This window comes from Propithecus coquereli, unplaced genomic scaffold (assembly GCF_000956105.1).
Source record: "Propithecus coquereli isolate 6110/MARCELLA unplaced genomic scaffold, Pcoq_1.0 Scaffold91, whole genome shotgun sequence".
Lineage (NCBI taxonomy): Eukaryota > Metazoa > Chordata > Mammalia > Primates > Indriidae > Propithecus > Propithecus coquereli.
In genome coordinates, this window is record NW_012155396.1 from 5301253 (window position 1) to 5306713 (window position 5461).

Below are 5461 nucleotides of genomic sequence, written 5' to 3' on the forward strand. Positions count from 1 at the left end.
ATGCATTCCCAAAGGGCTGTACCAGTGTGCAGTGCCACCAGCAGTAAAGGGGTAAGGCAGATTCACCACAACCTCATGAGCACTCTGACTCATGGGTCTCTTTGGGGGCACTTAGCTCTCCAAATCAAATCTTCTAAACTGTCAGCTCCTCAAGGGTATACATCACTGCATTCCCACTCACAGTTCTCAGCATAGTGCCTTGTTCATAGTAGGCACTTGGGAGTAAATGCTTATGTATTTGTTTAAAGCATAGATAACTAGGGTATGCATTTGTCTGATCATCCTGACCAGAAGACACAGCCTATGACTGTGGATTAGACTGAGGCTATCTTGGCTTCCCCGTCAGAGGAAACAGATTTCAGAAACACATCCTCTAGTTCAATCAGACACATACTTGGAGAAAACACTTCAGTGTCCCAGGGAACAGGATCATAGTATCCTGTGACCGGGCCAGAGCCTTCCCAGCCCTCATATCTTGCATCCACTCCAACACAGCTCCAACAGGGAGGGATTGTAAGTTACCATCAATTTTGCATCCTACTGAGAAACTGGCAGATAATGTACCTAGATGGCTTTTCCCCCTCAGCTGTTTACACACCCTTTAGCTAGTGAAAAAATTTTCATAGCCTAACAAAGAGGAGGGCATGGAAATGTCAAGTGGGCCCTTCGGCCTTCCCTTCTATGAGTTTAGATTCAACCACCTAATTGCCAGCTCCTTGCTTCTTTTCTTCTCTGCCACAGTTCTACCCACCAGCCAAAGAGCCCTCCGTGATCTTCAGCATGGAAGGCACACTCTCCAAAAATTCCAGTGCAAAAAAAGAAAAGGGTTTCCAGTGAATTCTACTTAACCCAATAATTAATTCAACAAATATTCACAGAGCAGCTAACACACACCTGCACTCAAAGACCTCAAGAAAGGTCTGATAGAAGTGCCATTGTTTACAGGAGCTCCCCCTATCTGAGAGGCCTTCAGTTTTCCTTGGGTATTTATCTTAGCATTGCCCCACCATTGCGCCTGCCAGGATGGGCAAGGCAGCGACAGTGGCGGATGCCTCACCAACACAAGCTACCGGGAGGGGTGCCTGAGGAGGGAGCATATGAGTGGAAACAGAGATGTGAAGTGGGAAAAAGTAGCAACTTTTTTTTTTCTTTTCTTTTTTTAATTAGAGACAAGGTGTCTCGCTGTCACCCAGGCTAGAGTGCAGGGGCACAATCATAGTTCACTGCAGCCTTGAACTCCTGGGCAATCCTCCTGTCCTCAGCCTCTCAAGTAGCTGGGCCTATAGGCGTGTGTCACCACATCTGGCTAATTTTTCTATTGTTTTGTAGAGACAGGGTCCTGCTATGTTGCTCAGGCTGGTCTTGAACTCCTGGCCTCAAGCGATCCTCCCGCCTTGGCTCCCAAAGTGCTAGGATTATAGGCATAAGCCACTGTGCCCAGCAAAAAGTAGCAACTTATTCAGAGAGAACAGTAAGCAGTTTAAAGGTAAGATAACTTCCCTGGCTTACACAGAAAATATCTAGTGTCTAGTGCCTTATTTGAGAGACGCTGTATTCTAGGATATGGATTTGCCTTCAAGTTTGATCTAAGGCAGCAGTCCCCAACCTTTTTGGCACCAGGGGCCAATTTCATGGAAGACAATTTTTCCACAGACGGGGCAGTGGCGGGGGATAGTTTCAGGATGATTCAAGCACATTACATTTATTGTGCACTTCATTTCTATTATTATTACATTGTAATATATAATGAAATAATTATACAACTTACCATAATGCAGAATCTAATGCCACTGCTGATTTGACAGGAGGCGGAGCTCAGGCGGTGATGTGAGTGATGGGGAGTGGTCCTAAATACAGATGAAGCTAAGCACACTCGCCTTCCCGCCCCCCGCCCGCTCCCCCCGACCCCCGCAGCCCCACTGTGTGGCTGGATTTCTAACAGGCCAGTCCATGGCCCGGGGGTTGGGGACCGCCAATCTAAGGCACTTGGCTTAAGTGGAGTCTAACCACTACTTTAAGGCAGTTAACTCCAGGAATTTTCAAGATGGCATTAAAAAAAAAAAAAAGTTTAAAGAGCTCATGCAGAACATTGAACTGGAAGCAGAGCATTGTACTGAATTTATTTTTGAGATGGAAGCCATAAAACACCTCCTCAAACCACCAAGTTTGGGGGCTGCTGGCTTTAGTTCAGACTCCCTCTGCCAAGTCTCTCTTTCACGAGTTAGCTGGGCTCCTCAGGCTGTCCAGTGGGTGATACTCCTCCCCACTAGGAACACAAGGGGCCTTTCTTTGGAGTCGGAGCTCAGTAAGCTGGTGCCTGTGCTCTGGGCCAAAACTATCACAGAGCTCCCTGAGTCCAGTCTACACGCCATGTGTTTGAGGAAGAATCATGCCTGGCTGTGGCTCCTGAAAAAACAAGGTTTGCCCCCTACAGAGCAGATCACCACCTTCTGACTTTCCTCCTATGGGATGCTGTTCATGAAAGCTGAGTCTGATTCAGGGTTGTTATTTTTTCCTCCTAGTTTAGAAATGGGAAAGGAAGGAGACAGTGTTTTCTTGGTATACCAGAAAGCCCAGCCTTCAGGATACAAGGGTGGTACTGTCTATGACTGAGGAATGGCCAGGTCTTGGGGGAGGGAAGGACAGAGGACCAGAGGGAGCAGGAGATAGATACAGCTGGGCTAGCATGGTTGCGAGAGTGTGAGTGTGTGTGTGTGTGTGTCTCAAGGCCATGAGAATGTAGCTCAGCATGATTCAAGGATGACACAGCTGCTTCAGAGTAGCAAAGGGGCCATTTCCTGGTTTTATACTAATTTGTTCTTTTGGGACTTTTTAAAGACATTTTTTCTTCACCCAAAACCACTGTCATTCATTATTTTCACTTTTAGCTTCTCAGTTATCTCTGAGGTATGAAGATTATCTTTATCTTATAATCAGAAATCACAGAGTGAAAGAGTAATTCCCCTGCCCTAAGTAGTGGTGGAACTTCATCCTCCCATGTCTCAGCCCATTCAGACCAGCGGCTCTTCTGGTCAGACTGACTTTGGAATATTCACTTTGGTCTGGGGGCAGGAAAAGATTTCCTTCTATCTAAATTTCATTCCCAGTAGTGCCTGAGGCTCTTTGTACCTTCAGGGTCATTGCTGTCCTCTGTGGCACTTAAGGGCTGTGGTGCCGTTTCCTCTGTATCCACCCTGCTGTGCCGGACTCTTCTTTTTCCACCCTCTGCAGAATCCATAACCTGTCTCATCCTAGTTCATTCAGTGTGAAAATGACTTCTTGATGACTATCCAGGGATCAAATTAGAGATGTGGCTCACAATCTCACAATCTTGCAGACTGAACAGAAAGCCACTGACATACCCAGTGAGATGCAGAATGTATCTGGGGCCCAGGAAACACGGGTGCTGACTGTGCACACCCTTCTCATCCTAAGTGGGCAGACAAGACCCCACACAGATCCTTCCCAGAAGAGCTCAGCCCTCTGCTGCTTATCCTTGAAGACTTTTGCCCCAACCCACAGTCCAGGGGCAGCTGTGACTGAAGCCACCCAGAGAGATGGCTAGGCCAGCCCTCAGCGATCCCTGTACCATCTGGGACAATGTGCTATGCTCACAGGTGAAGAGGCTTCATCCCCAGGTCACTAAGGAAGACCCCAATGAGTACATGGAGTCAGTTGTATCATTTTCCTAACACCTTTACTTTTTTAAGCAGTTGCTGCTGCAGCTGCCCAGGCCTGGGAATGCTTCCCCCTCCTCAGGCCTAGCCTGATCATAAAAGGAAAGTTACTGTTTGTGGCTGACTCAAAAAGTGTCTTTCGGAGAACAGAATGCAAGCCCCTTCCCAAAAGTTAGCTTTAGCCATTGACAATTATTCTTGAATAGCAGCATAGCTCAGACTAGTAAAAAACTCAGTTCTGTGTGAGGATGAGACAAAATATGAAGACCTACTGTTAGACTAAAAGTCACTTCTGAATCCATTCATATGGCTGCTGAGTGCCAAAGGAGGGGCACAGATCTAATCACTTGAGGGGAGAAATGATTGCCATCTGGCGTGGTCAGGACCAGCTCCAAATAGCAGATTTAATTAGAGCGATGTCTCAAGGCAGGGGTAGCTAGTAGAATGGGAGTGGGAGGGCATCCCTGGAGAGTGATCAGGATGAGCAGGAGGTGGCACACAGAGAACCCAGCAAGCAGTGAGCAGCCTGCACCGGCTGGAGCCAAGAATTTAGATGCGTAAGACCAGGCTGGGGCCAGATTGTATAGGGCTTTAAATGTCAGGCTAAGGAATTTATCAGGGGGATGAAATGATCAAACAGGTGTTTTAAGAAGATGAATTTGAAGAGAATGTGCAGAATGAATTGGAAAATCTGGAAGCATGGCAACAATTAGGAGGCTGTGAGATTAATGAGGCTGTTGTAGTAGTCCTGTGTGAGTTGATAAGGGTGTAAATGAGCGCGGTGGCAGCAGAAATGGAAAGGGACAGCTGCAGGAGACATTGTTAAGAAAGAACGGATGAGGTTTGCTGCCTGATTGGATTGGGGACCCAGGGAGCTCCAGGAATCAAAGATGACACCAGAGTGTTGAGCGTGGGCAACTGTTCGTACAATGAACAGAAAAAGGGATGTGAGAAGAGAGAGCTGGCTTTAGCCAATGTGAATTCAGTTCCAGACACAGAGAGCGCAGGATATCCAAGTGGAAATGTCTGACAGGTACCTGGAAAGGTAACACTGCAGCTTGAGAGAGACATTATGTTTGGTGATGAATTTGGGAATCAAAGGCAGAGACGTGATAAAACGAAGTTGTGGAATGAATGAGATCTCTAAGGAAAAGCAAATACAGTGAAACAGAGGACCAAAGACTGACCTTTGAGGAATGTCCATATTTAAAGGATTTATATTGCAAAGCTAAGTCTAGAAAGCACCACTCTACACGCTGCATGTCTTCTCTGTTAAAATATCAGCTTAAAGTATTTATTAGTTTGAGAAAGCCAAACAACACAGCATTTTTATGACTCAGTGGGAACTAAATTATAAACACTTAAGTATGCCTCTAAAAGAAATGTGGCTTAAGTAAAGGCTGATATTTACAGAGGAAGAAAAGGATAAATGAGACAGTGAATGTAATCTAGAAGATTGGTGGATCTGATCCCATAAGAAGTCAAGCAATGAACAGAAAAACTTGTGACACATATCCTATAAATAACATTTGATTAGAGATATTTATTCATTTTAACACAAGGACCAAAAAACTTTGCCTTATTTGCAGTGCACTGTCTTCCTGAAGGGTGAATTCAAACTAATTCACCGAAGCATTAATAAAAGCTGTATTTCAGTACAAACTAGCTCAAATGTTCAGGAAGAAAAGCTAACACAGGAAAGCTACTCAGAGTACAGTAATCAATACTAGACACTAGCATGCAAACAAAACATCTTTTCTTTTTTAGTGTGTACCCCCAGTCTT